At 42.5% G+C, this 26,785-nt stretch overlaps 1 protein-coding gene across 1 annotated transcript in view; it reads left to right on the top strand.

The window, feature by feature from the left end:
- Window positions 1-26,785, top strand: part of usp43a (ubiquitin specific peptidase 43a) — a 485,387-nt gene that overhangs the window by 85,622 nt on the left and 372,980 nt on the right. The gene's annotated exons all lie outside the window — the stretch shown is intronic.

Raw genomic sequence — 26,785 nt, 5'->3', positions numbered from 1 at the left:
AATTGGCCTGGGGTGGGCAGGCCATTTGTCACAGCCGCCACCACTCATGAAATTGCAGCGGGGGTGGGAAAGCAACGGGAACAGCACCCCCTGCCTCCCACTCAATACCATCTCCTCCCCCTCCCTCTTCCCCCCCCCCCCCCCCCCCCCGCCACTGCCCCCAACACCTCTAGCCAACTCCTACCGGGGTCGTAAAATTCCAGCCAGCATGTTTTTTGAATTTGACTTTGACTTTTTTGACTTCGGAGCGGCGCAGTGGTTAGCGCCGCAGCCTCACAACTCCAGCGACCCGGGTTCAGTTCTGGGTACTGCCTGTGTGGAGTTTACAAGTTCTTCCTGTGACCGCGTGGGTTTCCGCCAGGTGCTCCGGTTTCCTCACACTGCCAAAGACTTGCAGGTTGATAGGTAAATTGGCCATTGTAAATTGCCCCGAGTATAGGTAGGTGGTAGGAGAATTGTGGGGATGTGGTAGGGAATAAGGGATTAATGTAGGATTAGTATAAATGGGTGGTTGTTGGTCAGCACAGATTCGGTGGGCCAAAGGGCCTGTTTCAGTGCTGTATCTCTCTCTATGACTGTATAACATGAGCAATACCACAAGAGATCTGCTATTGATGAACCATTTCTTTTAATCAATTTGATCAGTTCCTTCATCTATCATATTGAAAACTTGAATCAGATCATCTCGTCTCCAAATCTCCTTTGTCAAAGAAAAGAAGCCCAACTTCCTTTCACCTTTTCTCTTGACAGCTGGAATCATCTTCGTTGCTTGGCACCATCAGTTCCAATGACCAGAAGAGCACAATAATTAGAAGTGCAGAACAAACATTATTATTGAAACTGTAACCATATCAGGGGGTGTGATTCCACTCAGTTGTGCTATGCAAAGTGGATTTTAAGGTTTATCATTGTAAACATTTGTTGTAGAATGGTTTGACTTGCATTTTATGACTTAATTTGACCTTTGGTTCCATTTTATAATAATTTTATTCATTTCTACATGGGTCATCAAGTCAAAGTGACCATTTTCAAAGAATTTGCCTTTGAAGACTGCAGGATTACTTCACCATCAGAATCAGAAATAGAACAAAGGTCAGATTGCTCTTTTTTTAATTCTCCAAAAATAGTAGAATATCCATTTACTACTCTATGCATAGCCATTGCTGATCAGCACCTACTCACAATGGCCACTGATGTGCATGAGCTCAAATAGTGGATATTTGTGAGGTTTCACAATCACTGGCCAGAATTTTATGCCGCCCCAGTGGGTCGGATAGTGGCGTAAAATTGAGCAGCAGGCTCCGGGAGGCCTAACCGCCCGATTCCACCTCCGACCAAGTTTATGGAGGTCCGGCGGGGGGTGAGAAGTGGCCCGCCAACCTGAGGCCAATCAAGACCCTTAAGACCCTGGTGAGGCAACCCAAACTTACCTTCAGTCCTGGCTCCTTGGTATCCTCCTCGGTCGGCTGGGCTGCAGCTCCAGCAGTGGCCAACTCCCGGTGGTGCTGCTGAGACTAAGAGCTGCCGGCCCCTTGATTGGCCGGCAGCTCACTGAGGCGGGACCTCCTCCCTCAAGTGGGTGGAAGTCCCACCTCGGGCCACTTAAAGCCTGGGGATCCATAAAATACAGGACGGATCCCCAGGCTGGGCGGAAGCGTGTTCGGCACCGACATTTACGTCGGAGTCCGGCTCCCACCCGCCCACTGTAAAATTCCGGCCATGGTTTTGTGTGTTATCTCTAATCATTCAAATGAGTTTAAGTCAATCATGAACTCATCTTGAAGTCCAAAGGCTCTGTTGCAGCAATGTTAGCATTCATGGGATGTTTATTTAATGTTGATAGCCTATATTTAATTAATATTTGCACTAATGTTGATATGTACTGAATGGGAGAGTACAGTGAAAACAATTGGACCAGCTTTTTGATGCCATATATAAGGAAATGAATGACTGTTCAACATGACACCTTTATTACAATAACTTCCAGCATCCCTAGTAAAGTCAATGTCCTTTAGCACTGTATGCTGGACCTCAGCCCCAAACCAGCTGGCTGTCATGATTGTATTTTTTTCAATTGTTGAAATCTTGAAATATGCAGTTCTTGCACAATTGCATTGCTTGTTTTTTTTAAACTGCCAATCATGTAACAATTGTGATGATCTTTAACACTTTCCAAGCAGCTAATGAGCTATTTAATCACTATAACTGTCAAAAAATGTTAAATCTGCAATATTGGTGAAAAGCATGATTTAATGAACAAGGCAAGTGATGCCGGTAAACGCGATAATTGGAGAAATGTAAGCAGATTTTTGGAGCAGGGAAGATAGCTCCTAAGTACGGGAAGGAAACACAAAATGTGGCTGTATATTGAAAAAGTGAATGTGGCTGTTAACATCTTAGAGAACTTGCCGGGAGGCCTGGAAGAATTTGTACAACTTGAAGAGTGCAAAGATAAGGCATAACTATTAGTGCAAAATTGTAGCATAGAGTAAATCTTGACATGAAAGAAATCAGTTTTATACATGCTTCATTCACATGTTTGACGGTGCATTTCAATTCAACAATTTTTTTGGAAGTAATTGAGGAAAAAAGGGAAAGACATACAGTGCTAAAGGACATAGACTTTAGTGGGGATGCTGTAAGTTGTTATAATGAAGGAGTCATGTTGAATATTCACTTGTTTCCTTGTATACGGCATCAAAAAGTGGTTTTGTATGGCTGGTCCAATTGTTGTTTTCACTGCAGTCTCCCATTCAGTACATGTTAACAGTAATGGAAATATTAATCAAATACAGGCTCTCAACACTAATTAAGCATCCCATGAATGCTAACGTTACTGCCGTAGAGATGTTGGACTTCACAATGAATTCATGATTGACTTCAACTCATTTGAATTATTAAAGGTAACGACAAGGCAGCGATTCTGAGACCTCGCAGATGTCCATTATTTTGAGCTCATGCACGTCAGCAGCCATTGTGAGTAGGTGCTGATCAGCAATGGTATGCATGGAGAAGCAGAGCAACAACTGGCTGGCATTCAGCAGCAATTCTGTGTCATGACACAGCTTTGCACGAATATTATGAACCTACAGTAAATGCTTAAATGAAACTTCTGGCAGTGTGGTACATGAGGTTTTGTCACCAACATGAGTAGTGAGTGCGCTGTATCTGTTGCAGTTAGCTAGTTTAATGTGCTGCTATTACTTTTAGTACTTCAAATAGTGGGGCACTTGTAGCATATGGACAACCAAGACAGAACAGTACTTGCTGTGAGAGACTTTTTTTAGAGAGAGGTCCTTTGTCTATGCATTGAAAAGAAAATCTACAAATGCTATCGTTCTGGACCAGCCAGTTTTACTGAAGGGAACCTATTACATATACTCTCAAATTAGTTGCAGCAAAAATTCCTTCCTGTCTTTGAAATGGTAAAACTTGTAGACTCCTGTCAAACACTCTAGAATTGCTTTCAGAATCAAGCTATCAAAAGCAGCCAACCTACCAGAATCACAGGCAGACACATTGTAGCTTTTCTTATCATAATTTGAGTTTTCTTAAAAAGTTGACAATTGAAAGCAAATAAAACTTCTTTATGGGAAATAAACAGGAGGAGAGGAGGGAGGAATGTTACCAAAGAGGAGACGGTTTCTGGGTATTACCACCAGTCCTTGGAGATGAGAGCAGATTGTTCTAGTGGATGGTAGAATGAGTAACCAGTTTAGGTGAGAGGAAGATTTTAGGCATTGAGCATATAGTTTAGAGGTACTGAAATATGGGTAGTGATGAGAGTGAGGGGGTGGTTATAGAGTTAATGGGAAAGCATATGGAGAAAGGAATGGAAAGGGAGCTGCTGAGATTTGCAGGCTCGTTGTCGCGCAATCCTTATTGAAGATGCAATCTGCAGCTCTCTGTATTTCCTTTCCCGGCCACAATATGCAGCACTATGCCACTTACTACCTCCTACCTAAAAGGAAAGTTAATAAAGAGAGTTAAGAGGAAGAGTTAGGGAGAGGGAAGCAGAAATAAGATAGAGATAGAAACAAAAGTAGAAACAGAGAGAAGAAGCAGCCTAAAGACAACAGAACAAAAGAGACCTTATTACTCAGCTCACTGTGTGCAATGCATGATAGAATCATTAATATAAAATATAAATACTCGAAGATCTAGAATTTCTAAAATTTCACTTACTCTGCTCTTCACTTACACTATTTACTCTCTAGCTTGAACACTACTGAAGCAATTTTTAGAAAAAATGCTTTGTGGTAAAGCTGCAAACAAAGTCTTTGTCCTGTATCGCAAGGATGCCACTTACTCAATCCACCTATGTTAAAGCTTCCAGTTTGAATATTCTGAATGAATGAATTAAGTATTTAACTACTGTTCACAAATGACAATAAACTCCGAACATTTTGTCCAGTGCATTTTCAGCATCAGTTTATCAGGGTTAAATTCAGAAGTCTGCAGCTGTCTATTCAATGATGTTAGCTGCCCTTGTATGGCTGATGAAAGGGTGGAAATAAAGAGCATTTGGGGTTGAGTGGTAGCTTGGGAAAAACTGTATTCATTTTTCTGCTTCAGAAACTTTGGAAGTAAGCTTGCCACTCTACTTGTAAAGGATTGATTTGGAGATTTGTTTCTTTCTGTTCACGTTGTTTGGTAAGTCTGGAACGTCAAGGGGTACTGACCCAGAACCTGCTGTCAGAGTATAGCATTCCCTGTGAAGCAGAGACTGATAGCAGCAGAACATCAAAGACACTGGATTCTTTGTGTTCAGCTTATTGAGAATTTTGAAGAATGAAGTGCATGGTGAAGCATTTCCTGAAGAGCTGTAATCACAGTGATGCAAATTGTGCAAATTTTAATAGGAAACTTTTTTTCTGCAAATGACAGGTGCTATAATTCAAACAGTGATCAGTTAATGATGACTCCTTTGTAATTACAGTTTTCATTACCTTAATTATAATTTGCCACAGGAAGTAATAAATGCATTTCAGAGCTGTTTAAAGCTAAACCAATAGCAGGAAAAATACAACGTATTATGTTTACAGGAATGGAGTGAAACCATTTGGCTCTGAGCCTTTCTGCAGTTTTTCCACACATCTTTCCTGTAACACATTTTTACAGTCACATCCTGTTGATGAAATTGTTCTCAATGGCAAATGGGAATAAGACAGCTTGAGCGCCTACTCTTGGGTCTCAATAGTGGATGTTATTCTGCCTTATTATACTTCACCCCTCTCTCTCTTGCAGTTAGTTTGCAACAGCTGGCTTTGAGGAGAAGGTATGATAAGAATTCTGCCAGTTTGAAGAAGCAAGCACTGTTTCATGCATTTTTAAAGACAGCTGGACTCCAAAATAATGATCAAGAATCCACAGATACCACTTAGATTTTTGCAGCTCCTCAAGTAGGAGACAACACGCAAAAGATATGTGAGGGCCAGCGCCAAACGATAATTGAATTGTCGTGCAACCCACACTTGGTCAACAGTTTTCACTCCACCCTGGGAAACAAATATTGGAGGGGGTTGTTGTGCACATCTTCGTCCTGCCTCTTCATTCAGCCATTCTGGACAATAATCTGGAAGGCTGCAGAGTACATAAGAGGTATAACAGAATCATGTTTCTGCCTGCTGGATTTAGCCACAACATGCCTGCCAGATTCCACACTATGGCAGTGGAAGGTTTTCCATATGTTTTCTGATATACCCACATTATGTTAATTGAAGACTGTGTTGCTGCGATGCGTCTTTATATAATCAATCACTATGTTCCCCAAAGCAAATGTAGGTAAATGTCCTGGGGGGCAAATGCAACTCTGAAAAGACAAAACATGAAACCTGCCTGGAACTCAGGAAATATGAGGCAGCCTAGTACCTGTTTCTGGAAGTCCACAACAACCCAGGGTCCTTTCACACAGTCCCAGACCATAAACAAAAAAAAGAAGGAAACTATAAACCGGAACCTTGCTTTCATTCTCTTCCCACCCCCATGCTCCACAAAGGACAAGGCACTCACCCTACAATGCCCACCATCAAATCTGCAGGGCCTTTTAACGTCCAAAGCCCCAGGTGCCAAAATCAAACCGATTAAAATCCTGATATTTTTGTCAGAAAATGGGATTGCCTACTGTTGCACAACAAGCCTGCTTACAGTCAGATTATTTTTATTTTGGAGGCCGATCCATGCCCTTAATGAATTGTCTTTACTGTTTACTTGACTTTCTGTGACATCTATTTTAATGGTTCACAGTGGGTATTTAACTACTTAACTGCCATCTGTCAGGCCACACAGGTATGCCATTTATTTATGAAGTTTACAGAGCAAAAATATGGATTGATAGGGTTTCATGGAGTGAGCCTTGTCATTTCACAATTGAGTCTTTGTTACAAATGACCATTTCTCCTTCCAGAAGTCAATAATTGTTGATTTTTAAATGAATGCAGATTCTTGACAGTGAAGTAAATGCAGTATTTAACAGCCTGTTGACAGTTCTGTGTTCACTGAAGAAAATTCAGCATTGCAAAGGCAGTGCTGCACTCATGGATTTTAGTCAACATATTTTTCTGCTTTGGTAATTTACACCTTCGTTTATATTTTCTTCTTTATCTTTGCCATGTTGCAATCATGACTCACAATCTACAGGCTTTTACAACCAAAGCTTAATGTCACCCAATCTTGTACCTTACAAAGTGAACCAGTTAGTAATATATATATATAGCAGATGCACACTTCGTTTATTTAATTATTTCGCTTGCCATCTGCAAAGCCGCTGGCAAATTTTGTCACCAGTTGTGGGGGTTTTCTCCTCGATCTTCACAGAAGTTACAGACTGTTGAGGTATTGGTACTGTCTCACTAAATCGAATAAATTGTTTCCAAGTTTTATTGAATGTTAAATTGTTTTAAAGTTATTAATCCTTGCTTCCCACTTCATGGAGTTATTATTGGGGGTGAAATTGGATGCCATATCTTCAGGCCACTTTACTTTCTGTCCAGTTACTTGTGAAGAGTGTAAAATTCAGCTGTCATTTCTTTATCCCCCATTTTGCATGATCACGCAAGACAAATTTCACCGCTATTTCCCTTCTCTACAGCGCACCTCAGCAGTTTTCTCCATCCTCCCCTTCTCCCAGTTCCTGCTGGCTTTGTTCTCCTTCCTTGCCCTCCTCCACCAACCCTCCCCCCACCCCCCACACCTCCACAACAGTTCATAGTGATCATATTCTACTCTGCTTCCCTCAGTTCATTGGAACCTATCTTCACTGCTGCCCTACTTATGATCTTCTACTGCTGCTGCCCAGGAGAATCAAACTTTGCTGTGTGCTGGGATTCTTGATCTTGTAAAACTACCACAAGATGAAGAATTCTAACCCACACTTGACAGCAGAATTTGATTACCCTGAGGATAAGCAGCTGGGAGCAGAGCAGGATAATTTGTGTGTTGGGTTGACTTTCACTGAGCTGTGGAATCTCAGTAGTGCGTGTATAAGTTGTCACAAGTGCTCTTGTCTGGTTAAGTATCAGCTCTGGGCAAAGTGTTTAATTGAGCTGCAGTTGCATCTTGTGCTTTATGACTTTTTGTATTAAAAACAAATTGTAAGAACACTGGCACAATTTCTAGAAAGAAAGAAAGGCTTGCATTTTTAAGGCACCTTTCACAACCACAGGATGTCCCACAGTGCTTTACAGCCAGTGAAGTACTGCTGAAGTGTAATCACTGTTCCAATGTATAAAACACAGCAAGCTCTCTCAAACAGCAATGCGATAATGAGCAGGTAATCTGTTTTTGTGCTGTTGGTTGAGGGATAAATATTGGTCAGGACGCCAGGGATAACTCCCCTGCTCTGAAATAGTGCCATGGATCTTTTATGTCCATCTGAAAGAGAAGATGGGGCCTCGGTTTAATGTCTCATCCAAAAGACGAGACCTACTAACACTTCTTCAGTACTGCACTGGAGTTTTAGCATAGATTTTTGTGCTTAAATTGTGGAGTGGGATTTGAACCCTTGCTACCACACTGCCTTAACTGACAATTTCTACTGATATTTTGCTTGATTTTGACACTCAAGTGACTGGAGTTTGTATGGTTACTTGCCACATAATTATATCTAAAAAGTTGCACCAGTTTAATGTGAAAATGTTGCAGGTGGTGTTGTGATATTCAGAGCCAGCATTCACACTTTTATTGGATAGAAGGATATGTCAATCTGGAATAAAAACAGAAAATGCCAGAAATACTCAGCATATTAGGTTGCATCTGTGCAGAGAAACATTTAACATTTTAGGTCAATGACCTTTTATCAGACGTGTCACTCTGTCATGAAATCACAGTCAAATATCATTGCATTACCTTTACGATTCAGTTTCTGTGTGACAGTGAGCTCTTGAATACATCTTGTTATGCTGCTAATATTTAAAAGGTCTTAAATTAGATCAAGGAAATAAGAGATTGTTTAGGTGCAATAAATAGCCATTGCCCCTGATTGCAGGGTCCCCAACTGTTATAATGTGCTGGTTCAAATTGAGATTGACTTTAATTAGATGTCAGCACAAGTGAGAATTCCAGAATGTGACTAACGCTGGCATTTTAGTTTGAGTTTTTTGTTTATTTATCTGTTTGTAATAAAGTTACTTTAAAAAAAATGTATATAAAAGGGGCCTGAGGAATAAAGGCCCCCTCGACATAAAATATATAAAAGGGGCCTGGGGTATAAAGGCCACCTTGGGAAAAAAAAGAAAAAAAACCAAGGCTGAAAGTGCAGTTAGACAATGTCAGTAATAACTTCACTGCATTACAAAACAATGCAAACTGTACAATAAGACAGAGTGAGATCTCCAACTTGGAGTGCAATTAAACTGCAACTTTCAAGTTAACACTCCTTTCAAGGAGCACATTGATATGAAAAATGGCAGGATAACTTCAAAGCCAGTCCCAGTTTGATCCCTTAGTTCACTAAAGCCAGGCAGTGTGAACCTTCCCCCACCTCTCACTTCAGGCCATCTCAAGATACTGCAAGTTTGCACCATCTACAGTACAGCTCATGTCTGCTACGAATTCATATTTCAGAAGTGCCTCAGTCATACATTGTGCCACCTGGGGTTTCATATCAAATGCTTTTAATGATCAGACAAAGTATATTCTCCTTCCCATGCTCTCCTAACATTCAGGTTAGCTGTTGGGGAAGCAGAGTTTTGTGTCTGTGGTCAAGCATTTAGGAGCCGAGTTCTGTTATCAACATCTCAGTGCAGTCAAACTAGGGATTGGCTGCAGTTTAATGAATGTTGTTAGAGTCAATGCCTGGTCTTTGGAAGTTGCAGTGCAACCACAGACTAAGTTTCCATTTTAACCTGAATCCCCTGTTGCCATGTGTATTGCATCTAACTAAAAAAGAACATCTGTACCTCAATTCCATTTATCTGCATTGGCTCCATCTCTCTTGATAACAAAAGCTATTGATCTCAGTCTTGAAAATTCAAATTGATTCAGCATCTGCAGCCATTTGGGGAGGGAATTCTAGATTTCCACTGCCCTTTGAGAGAAAAAAGTACTATCTGACTTTACTTCTGAATGGCTTAGCTCTAATTTAAGATTATGCTCCTTGCTCTGGATTGCCCCACCAGAGGAAATAGCTTCTACCAATCTACCCTATCAAGTTTCTTTACCATTTTGAATATCTCAATTAGATCTCCCCCTAGCCTTCTTGATTTTAAGAGAATACAAGCCAATTTGATGCAATTTGCCTTTAATAATTTAACAATTTTTTTTATTCATTCATGGGATGTGGGCGTCACTGGCTTTGCCAGCATTTATTGCCCATCCCTAATTACCCTTGAGAAGGTGGTGGTGAGCTGCCTTCTTCAACGGCGGCAGTCCATGTGAGGTAGGAACACCCACAGTGCTGTTAGGAAGGGAGTTCCAGGATTTTGACCCAGCGACAGTGAAGGAACGGCGATATAGTTCCAAGTCAGGATGGTGTGTGACTTGGAGGGGAACTTACAGATGGTGATGTTCCCATGCATCTGCTGCTCTTGTCCTTCGAGGTGGTAGAGGTTGCGGTTTTGGAAGGTGCTGTCTAGGGAGCCGTGGTGCATTGCTGCAGTGCATCTTGTAGATGGTACACACTGCTGCCACTGTGCGTCAGTAGTGGAGGGAGTGAATGTTTGTGCATGGTGTGCCAATCAAGTGGGCTGCTTTGTCCTGGATGGTGTTGAGCTTCTTGAGTATTGTTGGACCTGCACCCATCCAGGCAAGTGGAGAGTATTCCATCACACTCCTGACTTGTGCCTTGTAGATGGTGGACAGGCTTTGGGGAGTCAGGAGGTGAGTTACTCGCCGCAGGATTCCGAGCCTCTGACCTGCTCTGAATGTCAAGGGGAGATGGTTAGATTCTCTCTTCTTGGAGATGGTCATTGCCTGGCACTTGTGTGGCATAAATGTTACTTGCCACTTATCAGCCCAAGCCTGGATATTGTCCAGGTCTTACTGCATTTCTACACGGACTGCTTCAGTATTTGAGGAGTCGCGAATGGTGTTGAACATTGTGCAATCATCAGCGGACATCCCCACTTCTGACCTTATGATAGAAGGAAGGTCATTGATGAAGCAGCTGAAGATGGTTGGGCCGAGGACACTACCCTGAGGAACTCCTGCAGTGATGTCCTGGAGCTCAAATGTTTGACCTCCAACAACCATAGCCATCTTCCTTTGTGCTAGGTATGACTCCAACCATTGGAGATTTTTCTCCCTGATTCCCATTGAGTCCAGTTTTGCTAGGGCTCCTTGATGCCATACTCGTCAAATGCTGCCTTGATGTCAAGGGCAGTCACTCTCACCTCACCTCTTGAGTTCAGTTCTTTTGTCCATGTTTGAACCAAGGCTGTAATGAGGTCAGGAGCTGAGTGGCCCTGGCGGAACCCTGAGCATCACTGAGCAGGTTATTGCTAAGCAAGTGCTGCTTGATGGCACTGTTGATGACACCTTCCATCACTTTACTGATGATTGAGAGTAGACTGATGTGGCGGTAATTGGCTGGGTTGGACTTGTCCTGCTTTTTATGTACAGGTCATACCTGGGCAATTTTCCACATTGCCGGGTAGATGCCAGTGTTGTAGCTATACTGGAACAGCTTGGCTAGGGGTGCGACAAGTTCTGGAGCACAGGTCTTCAGTACTATTGCCGAAATATTGTCAGGGCCCATAGCATTTGCAGTATCCAGTGCCTTCAGTCATTTCTTGCGGAGTGAATCGAATTGGCTGAAGTCTGGCATCTGTAATGCTGGGGACTTCAGGAGGGGGCCGAGATGGATCATCAACTCGGCACTTCTGGCTGAAGATTGTTGCAAATGCTTCCGCCTTATCTTTCACACTGAAGTGCTGGGCTCCCCCATCATTGAGGATGGGGATATTTGTGGAGCCACCTCCTCCAGTTAGTTTTTTAATTGTCCACCACCATTCACGACTGGATGTGGCAGGACTGCAGAGCTTAGATCGAATCCTTTGGTTATGGGATCGCTTAGCGCTGTCTATTGCATGCTGCTTATGCAGTTTGGCATGCAAGTGGTCCTGGGTAGTAGCTTCACCAGGTTGACACCTCTTTTTGAGGTATGCCTGATGCTGCTCTTGGCATACCCTCCTGCACTCTTCATTGAACCAGGGTTGGTCTCCTGGCTTGATGGTAATGGTAGAGTGGGGGATATGCCAGGGCATGAGGTTACAGATTGTGGTTGAGTACAATTCTGCTGCTACTGGTGGCCCACAGCGCCTCATGGATGCCCAGTTTTGCATTGCTAGATCTTTTAGAATTAGAATTTTAGAATTAGAACATTACAGCGCAGTACAGGCCCTTCGGCCCTCGATGTTGCGCCGACCTGTGAAACCATCTGACCTACACTATTCCATTTCCATCCATATGTCTATCCAAATCTGTTCGAAATCCAGCCCATTTAGCACGGTGATAGTGTCACACAACACGATGGACGGTATCCTCAATGTGAAGGCGGGACTTAGTCTCCACAAGGACTGTGTGGTGGTCACTCCTACCAATACTGTCATGGTTAGAAGCATCTGCGGCAGGCAGATTGGTGAGGACAAGGTCAAGTATGTTCTTCCCTCGTGTTGGTTCCCCCACCACCTGCCGCAGACCCAGTCTAACAGCTATGTCCTTTAGTACTCGGCCAGCTCGGTCAGTAGTGGTGCTACCGAGCCACTCTTGGTGATGGACATTGAAGTCCCCCACCCAGATTACATTTGTGCCCTTGCCACTCTCAGTGCTTCCTCCAAGTGGTGGTCAACATGGAGTCCTGATTCATCAGCTGAGGGAGGGCGGTAGGTGGTATTTAGTAGGAGATTACCTTGCCCATGTTTGACCTGATGACATGAGACTTCATGGGGTCCAGAGTCAATGTTGAGGACTCCCAGGGCAACTCCCTCCCTACTGTAGACCACTGTCCCGCCACCTCTGGTGGGTCTTTCCTGCCGGTGGGACAGGACATACCCAGGGAAAGTGATTGCAGGGACATTGTCTGTCAGGTATGATTCCATGAGTATGACTATGTCAGGCTGTTGCTTGACTAGTCTGTGGGACAGCTCTCCCAACTTTGGCACAAGCCCCCATATGTTAGTAAGGAGGACTTTGCAGGGTCAACAGGGCTGGGTTTGCCGTTGTCATTTCCGGTGCCGAGGTGCAAGCCGGGTGGTCCGTCCGGTTTCATTCCTTTTTATTGACTTCGTAGCGGTTCGGTACAACTGAGTGGCTTGCTAGGCCATTTCAGAGGGCATGTAAGAGTTAACCACATTGCTATGGGTCTGGAGTCACATGTAGGCCAGACCAGGTAAGGACAGCAGATTTCCTTCTCGAAAGGACATTAGTGAAGCAGATGGGTTTTTACAACAATTGACAATAGTTTCATGGCCATCATTAGACTAGCTTTTAATTCCAAATTTTTTTTATTAATTAAATTCATATTCCACCTTCTGCTGTGGTGGGATTTGAACCCATCTCCCCAGAGCAATACCCTGGGTTTCTGGGTTACTAGGCCAGTGACAAAAACACTACGCCACCACCTCTCCCTAAGTTCTGGTATAATTCTGGTGAAACTGTGCTGTGTCGTTCCTGAGGTGTGGTGTCCAGACTGGATGCAATACTCGAGATAGATCCTCACCAAGGTTCTGTACAAATGTTTGTACCTGTGTGCGATCGTTCAGTAAGTTGTGTACATTGATACTCAAATCCCCCTGCTGTTCCAGAGTTCCTAGTTTCTCATCATTTTAAAAAAAAGGTCTGATTTGCCTTTCTCGAATCTAAAGTGGATTCCAAAGTACTCGCACTTCTCCACATTGAACACCATCTGCCACAATTTTTCACACTCACTATTTCCCTTTGTCACTAGCTGCTCCCATTCACCCAGTTACTTCCTAACTTAGTATCATCTGCAAACTTAGATATACAACTCCATACCTCTTTATCCAAGTTATTGATATATATATTATGAAAAGCTGAGGTCCTAGTACAGATCATTGAGGATCATCACCTGTCACATCTGCCAAACAGAGTACAATCCCTTTATCCCTACTCTTTGTCTCCTACCTCCCAACCAATTACGAACCCATGTCACAAGGTTACCTCCAATTCCAAGCACTTTCATTTTTGCTAATGATCTCTTGTGCGGAACCTTATCAAATACTGTCTGGCATTCCATTTGAACAACATCTATAGTCGTTCCCTTGACCAGCATGTTGACAATTGCTTCAAAAAAAAAATTCAACTAGATTAGTTAAACATGCGTTTCACATCCATGCTGACACTCGCTGATCAGCTCATATTTGTTCACATGCACAGTCACATTCCCTGATGGTATATTTCAGTAACTTCTCCACAACTGACATTAAACTGACAGGTCTATAGTTTCCTGGTTTCTCCTCCCTTCTTAAATAATTCAGTGACATTTGCAATATTCCAATCCATAGGCATAATTTCCATCGAGAGAGCTTTGGAAATTTATGACTAATGTATCTGCAATTTCCTCATCTATTTATTTTAATATCCTGGGGAAACCATCAGGTACCTTTTTTGTTTTACTTGTATTAAATCCGATACGTTCCTCCCTTTGACTCATTTTTAGGTTGCCTTGTAACCACTGGTATTTTGTTCTCTTCTACTATAAAGGTGGATGCAAACCATTCATTTAAATCATTTTATTTATGGAAGACAAGTTGCTAAACTGAGCAATTTGTTATGTGGTACCTATCTTTCATGTTTGAACCCGTAAGGTATATGCATGGATTTAACAAACAGAATCTAAACCTTAACTCCAGCATTCCTCATGTTCTCCAGGTCTTCTGCAAATTCAAAAACATAATAGCATTGTGCTGTCACTCGTACAGCTTGGCAACCATTAAAGGAGTATTGAATGTTAGCTTATAGCAAGCCTATTATAACACACAGTAAGTCCAGATTATGACAATATATCAATTTTAATAGAAAGTTATTTTGGTTCTCAAGTCTTGTAGCTATTATAGTGTCATATTGCCTGGTAACCAAGTTAATGCATGTTGTGCCTTATTTCAAATGAAAAATGCACAATTGATGATTTCAGAAAATGCAGCATTCAAGGAAAGTTTTTTTTAATGAAACTTCTGGATTTGCAGATTTAGTCCCCACATGCAATCTTGGCTTTCACATTTCTGTCATGCTTATATCTTTAAAAGAAAACAAGTATTCCAGCTCGGAGCAGTCACATTTCATAATCCACTTGTTGAGAACTAAATACCAAAAGGAGTGTCATGGTCCTGTAGTTTTTTTGGGGGGAATATGCGGTTTGCCTTTAAGGCTTGCAAAGGATCAGTATTGCTTTAAGAACCAGCAAGCCTCAGGAATAATAAGAAGGTACATTTTCATTGCTTTAGAAACAGCCATTTGGAGACTGTGATTCAAAGGGTGCATTCTCATTACCATAGTAGATATAGCCACTGGGAGTGAGTCTCATGCGATACATTTATTACAATTCAGTTTTGAACTGGCATTTAGTTGAAGACAGTTTGTTTTAACAGAACACAGACACAGCTGGTATTGGCACCTGAAGAAAGAGCTCTCAACCATTTAAATTGAAGGAATAGGATTATAATCTGTTTCATTATTATCTCTCAAAATTCTAAAACATCAAGCTAAAACTGCGATCTCTGGAAATTTAAATTGAAGAAAGGGAAGTTAGACTGTGACAGTCTTTTATCCCTCAAAAAACTCTCGTCAGCTTGATTCCATTGAAAGAGTTTGCAAGTCGTTAATTGTTGAAATTCACTGGAGAAGGAAACCAACATTCTGTGAGGACTCCAAGCAACATTCTGTGAGGACTTCAAGCAACATTGAACTGTAAATTTGCAAGGACTCTGATTTTTTCTATTTTAAATGTTGTTTATATCTTCATAGTGTTTCAGAATTTAGTTCTTCTAATTAAAGAGTTAATTTGTTGATTTAAAGACACCTGGTTTGGTTAGCCTCATTCAGGGGTTAATAGCTGGTACAATTTGGCTGGGTCTTTCTTTAATTTGAAAAGTTTAAAATGATATGTTTGGCAATCTGTGGAGCGACGGGATCGAATTATCAGTGCGTTTCTCCCACCACAATCAGAATTGTATATTTTGATTGGGGGCTTTGACTGGAGCGGTCGGTCATAACAGGAGGAATAGAAATTTCCCCAGTCTTTGTGATGTGTTCCTCACTGAATGCAAAAAAAACGATCCTCCAAACTGGGGTGACTATTGGAAATGTTCCAAAATGCTTTCCTCCTCAAAATAGGTTTTTGTGGAGTTTAGGGTCAATTAAATTCACCATGAGTTAGTTTAGTTCCTTCAGAAATACTTGCCAGTGACTTCTCTGGTGCCTGCTATGAAATAGATCAAGTAAGGTTTACTTTTTTTGCTCGTCTTGCTTTTTACTTGTTGCTATGGCTATTGTCACAGTTACAGAGGGAACAGTGATGAAATATGAAATGAACTGGAGGGATTATGATATAATAGTCAACTGTTGAACTGAACTACAAAAAAAGCCACAGACAACATAGAGTAGAGGTCAGGTGACACTTCCTGTACTGACAATAAACATCTTTGTTGAAACCCATTATCCACATCCGAATTAGCCTTGGGGAAAACACATTGAAATGGAAAACAGCCCATTTCATGCTAATAACTCCTATGTGCAGGAATGGAGCTCACTAAGACTTTCGTAGACAGGCTGACTTGGAAACCAAGGCCAAAATAATAGGTATGAAATAACATCTGTTTATCAAAATGGACCACATTCAGGCGGCATCATATAACAATGGTTTCCATATCCTGGAGCATTGCATGAATCACCCAGGAAAGAGCCTTTAGTCACCTGACCATCACCCCAACCCGACAAGTTTCTACATTAAAAGGTATATCCCTAGAGAGAGAGAGAGGCAGAGCAGCCAGAGAAGGACTATTGCAGCCAGAACAGCTGTGAGACCATTCCAGTTAAGCAGGAGTCCTGCTGATAACATCTTTTAATAACTGTAGCAGAGAAATTGCAAGGTGACTTTGGAACTCCCCATCTGTGAAAGTGAACCAGGATTTCCCACCATCAACTTCAGGTTGAGGCTTAACCACAAGGAGCCTGTGACACTTCATCCTTTTCAAGACAACGAATATTCAGGCCTGCACCACTGAAAGATTTTCTGCTTAAAAGTTTCTAAAGTTTTTTTAAACATACTCTTTTACAACAATTGGACTTTAATTGCATGTTACACTCTACTCTCTCTTTTCGTATGTGTGTGATAGATTTTATGGCCCCCGCCTGAGGCGGGATCGGAGGCGGTGGGGCATGGAGTATTGTGACGGATGGCGGGAGTGGGGATGGCAGGGCTGAGGGCTCGTCACACAGTCATCTTTCCCACTTCAGGATAGGTCGATGACGGCCTTCCCGCCCAGATGCCAATTGAAACCCTTAAATGACCTATTAATGACCAATAAGGGGTCTCTTCCCACTGCTGCTGGGTTCATACCAGCGGTGGGGGTGGGCCTCCGCCAAGCGGGGAGGTTGCCTTGTAATATGAAGCACACTCCCTGTGAACTTTTGGAGGGGGGGGGGGGTGCCCTCCTCTGTGGGCAATTTGTGGACCATGGAGGACCCCACTGGGAACCAGTTCACCCCCCAGGACCCCACTCTGCCTGGACCTCAAGACCATACCCCAGCACCCTCTCCCCGGGCCTTCTGGACTGGCCCCGACGACCCCGCCTTACCTACCTCTTGTCTGGGGTTCCACCACTGGGTCTGGGTCTGAGGCCTCTGCCACCGTTCGAGGCCCTCTGGCAGCTCAGGGACCGGGATCCCACCTCCTGAAACTTACATTTAAAAACACTGGAAGATTGCTCCGGGGTGGGGGCCGCGAAAATTCAGAAGCCGGGTTCCCCCCACCTTTTTGGTCTGGTGTCGGGAGATCAGCCTCCAACGCAATATGTGTGAATGGGTGAAGTGACGAATATTTTTCCGTTATTGTGTAACAAATATTTATCTTTTTTAACCCACGAGAAAACCTGTTGTTTGTCTATTTATTTGTCCCTTAAAACACTCCGGGACTAAAACAATATTTTTAAAGCACTATTTGCAGTCAGTTGAGAGGTGAAAAGTGGAAGTACCCAATTGTCCGTAACACTAGCTACTGAAAATAGTTACAGAAATCCACTCGGTAAATCCAGGATCAAATCTTTAGAATTGTTTTTGACAGTCCTTTAATAGATGATCAGCATTGAGCCATTTCTGTTCATATGTTGGTGGATGCCGTCCAGTTCTCAATGAGTCAGTGGAGCTTGAACTGTGATTGTAGTATGAAACATTCCGAGAATGTTAGTTAAAACTTGAAAGGTTGAACAAAAAACTTGCATTTATATAGTGAGGATGTCCTAAAGCACTTCACAACCAAATTACCTTGGTATTGCGTTCACTGTTATGTAGGCAAATGTGGCAACTGTAGTCACTGAAACCTTTTCTGCAGATGCTGCCATCAGAAGTTAAAGCCCCTCGCAATATGGCACAGTTTGAGGCTGAAATCTCATCAGCATCACTTGTCCTGCTTTCATTTCCTACAGCCCATTGCTCCACATGCAATTTTTCGGTTGTAGGAGAGACAACCTTTGCTTCTCACCTTTTTTCAAACTAATTATCTTTGGTCCCAATGATCTTGTTTCAGTGGGCAATGTGAGGTATCTAGTTTATGCTAAACAAAGTTATTTTCTTTATCGATGTTGTGCCAAGAGCTAGGACTGGAGGAGGTTAGGTTTGAGGCCAAGATTACACAAAGGGTTTAGTTTAAGGCAGGTGTGCATGTACATAATTGCTTATGCAGAGCAGCTTGGTGACGTGTTTTATAGTCTGACCTTCAGTCAGCATGGGAGGTTTAAATCCCAAGGTAATTTTCAATTGCAGGTTGAAAAATACCAATTGTCCATATTTTTACTGTTGATTGTGGTGCTCAATTTCATTATGTTGTTAAGTTGCCATGAGCTATTTTAAGTGTCAAGCACTGCTCAGTCCCCTGTTCTTTCCCTTAGTTTTGGCACTTATTCTCAGGAAGATGAAAGGTTAAAAGTGAACCGTACTTAGATTCAAATCTAAGAGTTCCTGACCCCAAGGCTGGCAGTCATCAATTTAGCTGCACCATCTTATTGAATCTTGAAATCAGTGTGTCAGATTTCAGAAAATGTATGGCAAGTGAGAGACAGAAAAGAGTGAATGAAATGGCTGAGATTGAGAAGGGGTCAATGTGAGAGTAAATGGCATGTTATAAATATTTTGATATATTCTTCTTGTACGCATAATTGAGTAGGAACGGTATGGAAACCATTTCACTGCCTGTAAATTTTTCAGAATGTGTCTGTAGTTCTGCTTATATAGGCAAACACAAGGGAAAACTGTCAGGTGCAGGAAACATGCCAACTTGCTAATGTTACCTTATGTCATCTTGGTATGGGGAGAGGTCAAGAATTTTCCAAAATATTTGAAGCTGTTAACTTCTTGGGCTGAATTTTACCAGCCCCTCAACGCTGTGGGTCGTGGCGGGGGGGCCGGTAAATTTCTGCAGGGAGAGGCCCGCCTTGACCCACGACGTCGAGAAGGGCCCGCCATATATCACCGGCGCCGCCTATTGGCGGGCCCTTCATCTTAATATTCAAATTAACAATAAAGGCATGTAAATGAACCTACCTCCAGGTGGCGGGTGTCCCACGCCAATTTTACGGCTGCCGTTCGTACTTCGCACACTTCTGGAGCTCCTTACAGAGTTCTGAGGTGAGAACCTGGCGGGGAGGGGAGGTGGACTAAAATTTTCAGGGCAGGAGGGGTGGGGGAGCGGAGAAATCACTTTTTATTGGATGTGGGGATAGTGAGAAGGAGTTGAAGGGCAAAAGTTAGAAGATTGGGTAAATTTCAGATCAGGGATAAGGCAAGTTTTGCAAATATCGGGCAGTGAAATGACCATTCGGGTGGTTGGGGAAGGGCCTCCATTTATTAATTATTTATTAAAAACATAGGTACAATACAACTTTAAAATTTTAAATCTGTGTTAAGGGCTTAAAGCCCTTTAAAAATGGCACCTGCGCTTCGATGCTGGACACCATTGCTGGGGTTGTGGTGGCTACCCCCTCTATGTCATTGGGGGCAGCCGCTTTGCTACCACTATTTAAATCAGCCCCCACTTCCATGTCAGAAGGCTGCTGCTGTCTCAGTGCGCTGCCGCGGTGTGCACTGATGAAATCCAGCCCCTTGATTAGAATATGTTGAAAATGTAACGCTCTCACAAATTTTTTTTAATTTGAATGTCTTTTTTTAAAAAAGTCTCTGGCCTGCCAATTTATTTGTGGAAGGATGAGGGCAATAATTTTTTGTATCCTAACATAAAATTGGGAGATGGAGGAGGAAAAGAATACTTCCATGATCTTTTATTGTTTGTACATTATGGATTTGGTGTTTATATGTGAGGGGAGGGAGAGAGAATGGTGTTTTGATGAATGTTCATTGAAACTCTTTTGAAGACCAAGTACATTTCTGTTTTTGCAGATGATGGGCTCTGTGGAGATCTCCATATCTGCTTTGCCAAGATTGCAACTTGATTTCACAACTACCCACGCTTGTGGCGCGGGCACAAATCAAATGCTCACTGAGAAAACTTTGCCAAATGATTTTCAGTAAATTAGTAGTACCAATGTATTTGAATATAAATGTAGAATAAATATTTGGCTTTGGAACTTTCTTTGAGATTCATTGCAACTTTTTTACAATTCTTTTATTTAGGACTTGATGATCTAAATATAACTTGGTGTATGCTGGGTTTCATTATCAGAAGCTGTCACAGAAATAGTTGTAGAAAAGATAACCTTTAAAATGTGAATAGCTGGAAAATGCAATGTTTTCCATAACAATAACAGGGAATCCAAGTAGTCAGCTAGTGACATTTATCATATAGTCCACTCCATTCACTGTAAGTCACAATAGACCACTGGGGTGCTGATGACATTAGAATTGTTTCCTTAAAGGCATGAATATTTTGTTTGCCATGCAATAACTGCTTTCATGAGCTCTTGTGTGGTTTTGTAAATACAAAGTGAGAAACCAGCTTCTGCATTGTGCAACACTGGGGAAACTCATTTTCTTTTGCCTGATGTTTGAAAATTTTAAAATTCTTATTCTTGTTTTCAAACCCCTCCAATTCCTCATCCCTTCCTGTCTCTGTAACTTCCAACCCTATAACTCTCCCAGATATGTGAACGCCTCCAATTCTGGCCTCTTGCATATCTCCAATTTTCAGTGCTCTACCATTGGCAGCTGTGCCTTCAGCTGCTTGGACCCTAAGCAGTGGAATTCCCTCCCTAAACCTCTCTGTCTGCCTGCCTGCCTGTCTATCTCCTTTAAGATGCTTCTTAAAACCTACCTTCTGTCCAAATATCTCCTTATGTGGCTTGATGTCAGATTTTGTTTGATAACGCTCCTGTGAAGAGCCTTGTGATATTTTAATACGTTCTTTCTTTTGGGCCTCCTTATCTCGAGAGACAATGGATACGCGCCTGGAGGTGGTCAGTGGTTTGTGAAGCAGCGCCTGGAGTGGCTATAAAGGCCAATTCTAGAGTGACAGGCTCTTCCACAGGTGCTGCAGAGAAATTTGTTTGTCGGGGCTGTTGCACAGTTGGCTCTCCCCTTGCGCCTCTGTCTTTTTTCCTGCCAACTACTAAGTCTCTTCGACTCGCCACATTTTAGCCCCGTCTTTATGGCTGCCCGCCAGCTCTGGCGAACGCTGGCAACTGACTCCCACGACTTGTGATCAGTGTCACAGGATTTCATGTCGCGTTTGCAGACGTCTTTAAAGCGGAGACATGGACGGCCGGTGGGTCTGATACCAGTGGCGAGCTCGCTGTACAATGTGTCTTTGGGGATCCTGCCATCTTCCATGCGGCTCACATGGCCAAGCCATCTCAAGCGCCGCTGACTCAGTAGTGTGTACAAGCTGGGGATGTTGGCCGCCTCGAGGACTTCTGTGTTGGAGATACGGTCCTGCCACCTGATGCCAAGTATTCTCCGGAGGCAGCGAAGATGGAATGGATTGAGACGTCGCTCTTGGCTGACATACGTTGTCCAGGCCTCGCTGCCATAGAGCAAGGTACTGAGGACACAAGCCTGATACACTCGGACTTTTGTGTTCCGTGTCAGTGCGCCATTTTCGTTACATACGTTACAGGCACTATATAAATGCAAGTTGTGTTGATGTAGCAAATTTGGTGTTGACATGAGGGGATTGAGGTTTTCACCCTTGATGCTCTACTTAAGGCCCTTCTTATCTTGGTAGTGCAGTTGTGGGTGAGCCGCGCTTAACATGAGAAGCATGAGAGACCTGGAAACAGATGTAGATCCAGCCAAATGCAATACGCGTGCTGCATCAGTGCAATGTAAAGTTACAAGTGAGCTTGGTTGAGCTTACTTAATGCTCCACTACCATGGTACTGTGGATACTATTATGTTTATATTTGTCAGTGCCTTTGGCAATGCAGGATCCAGGCTTTAAGAGTTTGTGGTTCTGCATAATGCAATAGTGCTTTTTAACTGTAAAGAAGACTGTTTAGGTTTCAATTGAGATTATTCCCAAAGGGATATACCGGATCACATTCTACAAATTCCAAAAGCCTGTTGGACACACATTCTTGCATCAGCTTCTCCCGGGGTGTCTGAAAATCCACACAATAGGGACATCTGTATTGTGCTGGTGCTGCTGGCTCCAGATTCTGTGTTACTGGTGGCAACACTACAGATAAGCTTGGTGGATTTGTTCAGTCCAGTGGCCTGGAAGAACCATAACAGGGATAGCTCACTGACGACCCTTGTAAATGAGACCAGCACATTGGAAACAGACAGCATTAGTGCAATAAAAAAGCAGCTAAAACCTTCTCTTAATTTTAGACAAAATATTGTAGGGCTGCCACTTTGGTCACGGTTGTGCTATGCACTTGCACTAGCTTGATGACTGACACTTATTTGAAGCAATTTTTCAAAATTAAAATATGGTCAACAAACCGTGATTGGCTAGCAATGAATATTGGCTGAAACATAACTAGCAACATGCTGTCTCTGAATTTTTAGAACATATCTGAGTATTCACAAATTAATCCTTCATGATTTTGACAATTTACAAGGTGTTCAAATTACTCTTGTGCACACTGTACGGTATTGTATTTCATTTTTGCTCTTATTGTTTGGTAGCCATTCATAAGGATCAACGTGAACAACGTATTATCTTCTGAATCTTCCTGTCAGAGGCAATACTTACTCTGAGTAAACTAAGTCACAACATTACTAACAATTTAAAAATTATGATGCATCACCAATTTCTTAGCCTATGCCTGTGCAACCTAATGACTTCACTCTTTTTAATTCTTGGGCAACTCGCAAATACAGTTTTAATGAAGATAATAGAAATTCAGCAGTGACTTGGAATCATAGAACCATGAAGTTCACTAAGAGGTTGTTTGGCTCAAATGGGCTCTTTGGAAGAGTCATCCAATTAGTCTCACTCCCCTATTCTTTCCTTGTATTTTTTCATCTTCAAGTATTTATCCACTTTCCTTTTGAAAGTTACTGTTGAATCTGCTTCTGCCACCCTCAGGCAGTGCATTCTACATCACAACTCTCTGTGTTTAAAAAAAGGTTTCCTTGTAAGACCTCTGGTTCTTTAGCCAATCACCTTAAATCTGTGTCCTCTGGTTACTGACCCTTTGTTTATTTAGAGATACAGCACTGAAACAGGCCCTTCGGTCCACTGAGTCTGTGCTGACCAACAACCACCCATTTTATACTAATCCTGCATTAACCCCACATTCTCTACCACATCCCCACCATCTACCTACACTAGGGGCAATTTACAATGGCCAATTTACCTATCAACCTGCAAGTCTTTGGCTGTGGGAGGAAACCAGAGCACCCAGTGGAAACCCACACGGTCACAGGGAGAACTTGCAAACTCCGCACAGGCAGTACCCAGAACTGAACCCAGGTCGCTGGAGCTGTGAGGTTGTGGTGCTAACCACTGAGCCACTGTGTCGCCCTTCTGTGACTGGGAACAGTTTCTCCTTATTTACTCTATCAAAACCTTTTATGAGTTTGAACACCTCTATCAAAACTCCTCTTAACCTTCTCTGTTCCAAGAAGAACAACCCCAGCTTCTTCAGTCTATCCACGTAACCGAAGTCCCTCATCCCTGGCACCATTCCAGTAAATCTCTTTTGCACCCTCTCCAAGGCCTTCACATCCTTCCTCGACTGTGCTGCCTAAAAGTGAACACAGTATTCCAGCTGAGGTCGAGCCAGTGTTTTATAAAAGTTCTGCATAACTTGTACTCTACTCCTTGATTAATAAAGCCAATGATTCCATATGCTTTTTGAACGCCTTCTCAACTTGTCCTGCCACCTTCAAAGATTAGTGTACTTATATCCACTTCTCTGTTCCTGCACCTGCTTTAAAATTGTACCATTTAGTTCATATTGCCTCTCTTCATTCTTCCTCACAAAATGTATCACTTGACACTTCTCCTGCGTTAAATTTCATCTGTCATGTGACTGCCCATTTCACCGGTCCATCTATATCCTCCTAAAATCTGTTAGAACTCTGTTACTGTTCTACTCATTGTTTACATTTCTGTGTTTCATATTATCTGCAAACTTTGAAATTATGCCCTGTCTACCCAAGTTCAGATCACATATATCAAAAAGAGCAGTGGTCTTAATACTGACCCCTGGTGAAACACCATTGTTACCTCTCTCCAGTCTGAAAAACAACCATTCACCAGTATTCTCTGATTTCTGTCCCTTAGTCAAGTTTATGGGCTGCATTTTACAATGCCACCGATAAACAACTGTCACGGAGCCGCCGCAATAGTCAGCGCAGTGGCTCATTTAAATGGCCGGGGTGGGTCACCCACCCTACTGACGAGGAGGTGGTGGGCAGTCCATCCCCGACAATGGCGCCAGCAGCCTTTGCACAGGCGCTAATGTCATTTTTAAAGGGCTTTGAGCCCTTCCATTTAATTTCAATATTTAAAGAAATAGGTCTCAAAATTTTTTAAAAACATTTAAATTTCCCCTTTCCCACCGCCCCAATAACCAAGCCATGCATTACTTCCCCTGCCCAGCTGACCACCTCCACACCCCCCCCCCCGACTCCTTCCCAAGAACATAAACTTTAAATTCTAACCCTTCCCACCATCCCCTAAACCAACGATCAGTTTGACCCCACTCCCCCCACTCCCTCACTGAAAAACTTATCTGCTCCCCCCTCTCCAACAGTGTCCTGCCTCGGACCCCTGGGCGGGGGTACCGGCCACTGGCATCAATATCGCAGCGGGATGGAAGGCAGAGGCGAGGAGGTAATTAATTCCTTTATTTAAATGTATTTACATATGTAAATTTTGCTCCTGTCACCGAGGTGGGGGAGGGCCTTTGCCGGAGGCATTTTCTGCCCCACCATCCCCCCGCCACAATCCCTAACATCGGGTCGGGGTGGGGGTGGTGGTGGTGCTGTAAAATTTCAGCCCTCTATCCAGGTTGCCACTGTCCTTTAATACCATGGGCTTTAAATTTGCTAAACAAGTCTTTGTCAGATGCATTTTGAAAGGCCATATACACATCCAGCACATTCCCCTCATCAACACACATCATTATTTCATCAAAGAACTTGTAATAACCCACTTTCAAAAGGATTTTAAACAAATGAGAATAACAGTAAGATTACTAGTCCATAATGACAATGACATTGGTGTATATCTGCATCATTTTTCCATCAAGTATAGTTTTGTAGTAGGCATTGATTTAAAGCCTAAAATAGTCTGGTCAAAAATGAGCTGGAGCTTCATTTATATATTAGATAACACACTGAAATGAAACCAAGTCTGATTTTCTGTCTAGTTAGTCCAGGATTGAGCTTATTGCTCCCTTCACTCATTCGAAGTGGATGTAAGGGAAGCTTCATGACTGATGTGCTTCTTTAAGGGTCTCGGGCCCTTTTAGCCTTTTCAAATTATTTTGTTTCTCAGTACATTTTTAGTATGTTTTTTATTTAAATATCAACAGTAACTGTACTTCAAAAAAAGTGACTCATTGATAAAGTGTTTTGGAACATCTTGAGGCAGCGATGAGGTGTTACATAAATGAAAGTTCATTCTTTTTTACAGGCTTCTGTCAATATTGCTATTTTTTAAAGTTTATTTTTCTTCCTCCTTAATCCTAAACTTATGTGGAGCCTAAAGTAGCTCAGTGTTCTCCACTAATTCACTGAAAAATTGATTTGCATTTGAAATACTTGCAAGATTGCAAAATGGGAAGATGTAAAAGTTGAAATAAAAAGGAATTTTTAGAATAAACTTTCACAAACTCAGTGCGATACAAGGCATCTCATGAAGAGTCTCTGGTGGTTAGCAAGCCAATCTCAAATTAGAGAGGAAGATTGGTTTTGAAGTATCCCATCTGCAGTGTTTCACAGTTGAAGTGGTACAAGGTGAAAAAAATATACCCATTTGACCGCTTAAATCAGCCATTATACTGTCAGCCCTTCAATGAGCCTCCACAGGCTGGATGTTAACAGGGCACCAGTTACAGATTTGATTCATCTGCTCCAAGGACACTTTTGACCAACTTGTATCAAAATGACAGTGACATCTTTTCCTTCAACCTTTCTCTTGCTCTGTGTGCTACACTGCTATCCTCTGGGGGTCGTTTGCATGGGCTGGATGCCTGGGGTGGCCCCTCATGCAGCACTTGCGCTGTGTCAGCCGTGAACCAGGGGATCTGGCTGCTGAACCATTCCGTCCCTTCTAGGCTAGTTTTCTGCCTCAAAATTTATTTTTACAACTGCTGAGTTTTGGCAACCATTTTTATGTCCCAGATAACCTTTGAAAAGGCTGATTCCCTTGTTAAGTAGCCACATTCCTTTAATGTTGCAAGTATTTTTCTATCCTGCACTTGGGACCCTCCAGCTCCGTGTGCGCAATTCATCATAAATATGCGATAAGGACCAATCTGGGCAATCTGTCGTGCTGGAAACCAGCGAGTGTGATTTTGTTGCTTTACTGCTTTCTCCGAGAATTTACTTTTCTATTTGCACCTCTTTCCCTTTGATATGTTGTTCCTTGGGCTTCCACTCCTGGTATTTTTGACTCCCCAAGCCGCTCACCCCATTTATACTGAGAGACATGTTCAGACCTTGGATGATGGGATATCTCCAGTAAGTCCAAAACCACCAGGAA

This window comes from Heterodontus francisci, chromosome 26 (genome assembly GCF_036365525.1).
Source record: "Heterodontus francisci isolate sHetFra1 chromosome 26, sHetFra1.hap1, whole genome shotgun sequence".
Lineage (NCBI taxonomy): Eukaryota > Metazoa > Chordata > Chondrichthyes > Heterodontiformes > Heterodontidae > Heterodontus > Heterodontus francisci.
The sequence above is the reverse complement of the archived record's forward strand: the minus strand, read 5'-3'. Positions and strand labels throughout refer to the sequence as shown.